Genomic DNA, 2,105 nt, shown 5'->3' with positions numbered 1-2,105 from the left:
ACTATACTTGTTTGAAATACCATTGGTGGATCCTCTAACCTTGACGTTTGTTTTTATCATTGTTTAATCCTTACATTAATCTTTTATCTCAAAGTTCTCATTAATTTCTTCATCTTCTTCTTTTATTATTATTATTATTATTATTAGTATTAGTATTACTACTACGACTACTACTACTACTACTATTATTACTACTACTACTACTACTACTACTACTACTATTGTTACTATTACTATTACTATTATTATTATTATTATTATTATTATTATTATTATTTGAGTAATATCGTTTGTGGTTTCCACATTGAGTAATAAGAGTTTATACTATACTTATTTGAAATACCATTGGTGGATCCTCTAACCTTGACATTTGTTTTTTATCATTGTTTAATCCTTACATTAATCTTTCATCTCAAAGTTCTCATTAATTTCTTCATCTTCTTCTTTTATTATTATTATTACAACAACTACAACTACTACTACTACTACTACTACTACTACTATTATTATTTACATTCTGTTTATATTATATATATATATCTTTTTGATCTTTTCATAAACTCAGTATATAGGCTGGAAACCTGTGACTCGGTCTTTTAGATCATTCTTAGGTATAATAACGCCACGTACTGAGTATTATTATTATTATTACTATTACTATTACTATTATTGTTATTGTTGTTGTTATTATTGTTGTTATTATTGTTATTGTTGTTGTTATTATTGTTGTTGTTGTTGTTGTCTTATTATTTATAATTTATATAATTAACCTCTCTGTGGTTCAACCTCGATCTTGCCGGGTTATTTATTACTTCGATACTCTTACACTTGGGAAAAGACATCAATCTTTTGGTCGTGTCAAGTTTTTGGCGCTGTTGCCGGGGAGGTAAATTCTTGTACAAATTATAGTATTTATTTTGTTTTCTCTTTTCACTTTTCTTATATCTAACTTTGTTTTTTTTGTTTTGTTTATTTTTGTTTTGTTTTCTTCTTCTTTTTATTCTTTTTCTACACGTGCATGAGTGTTTGGTCACGTACATTAAGTGGTAGACTTTGTAGGGTATCCTCATCATTTTCAAAAAATATGGTCGAAGAAGATAACCAATCACTTCATAATGAGAATAATGAGAATAACCATGTTAGGACACTTAGAGACCAAATGAATCGCACAAGAACAAGTGCACCCTCATGCATAGTTTTCCCTCCTGATGCATCCCATTTTAATTTTAAGCTAGGTATTATTCAACTTTTACCTTTTTTTCATGGCTTAGATCTAGAAAATCCATACTTGCATTTGAGAGAATTTGAAGAAGTTTGTAACACCTATAATGACTTAAATTGTAGCATGAATACCATTAAATTAAAGCTTTTTCCTTTTTCATTAAAAGATAAAGCTAAAACATGGCTACAAAATCTTAGGTCAGGATCCATTCGTGCTTGGGATGAAATGCAACAACAATTTTTAAAGAAGTTTTTTCCATCTCATAGAACCAACTCTTTCAAAAAACAAATCACCACTTTCACCCAAAAACCAGGTGAAACATTTTACCAATGTTGGGATAGGTATCGAGACTTGCTTAATACTTGCCCTCATCATGGTTTTGAAACATGGAGATTGGTTTCACAATTTTATGAAGGGTTAACACCTAAAGATAGGCAAATGGTTGAATTGATGTGGAATGGAACTTTTGAAGATAAAGACTCTAATGAAGCAATGGAGTACCTAGACTTGCTAGTTGAAAATGCGTAAAATTGGGACACTACGGGCACTTATAAGGCACCAAGTAAAACCCAACCTCATACATCTAGTGGAGGTATGTATAACCTTAGGGAAGATCATGACCTCCAAGCCAAGTTTACATCTTTAGCTAGAAAAGTTGAGACACTAGAATTGAAAAAGAGTGGTCAATTAAAATATGTTCAAGACATTGTGTGTCAAATATGTGAAACAAATAAACATGCAACCAATGACTGTCTAACTTTTCCTTCTTTCAAGGAATGCCTCCATGAACAACCCTGGTTGGAGAAATCACCCGAATTTCAGTTGGAAGAGTGATAACAACAGTGCACAAACTTCATAACCACCATTTCAAGCACACCATAAT

General features: G+C 30.8%; 1 non-coding gene across 1 annotated transcript; it reads right to left on the bottom strand.

Moving 5' to 3' along the window:
- Positions 1-1,493: 1,493 nt before the first annotated feature.
- On the bottom strand, positions 1,494-1,602 carry LOC118061627 (small nucleolar RNA R71). The gene has a single exon (XR_004689592.1). It is a non-coding gene; the product is annotated as a small nucleolar RNA R71 (small nucleolar RNA).
- Positions 1,603-2,105: the final 503 nt, after the last annotated feature.

Source organism: Populus alba, chromosome 10 (genome assembly GCF_005239225.2).
Source record: "Populus alba chromosome 10, ASM523922v2, whole genome shotgun sequence".
In the NCBI taxonomy this organism is placed as follows: Eukaryota; Viridiplantae; Streptophyta; class Magnoliopsida; order Malpighiales; family Salicaceae; genus Populus; species Populus alba.
This window is presented reverse-complemented; position numbering and strand designations above follow the sequence as displayed.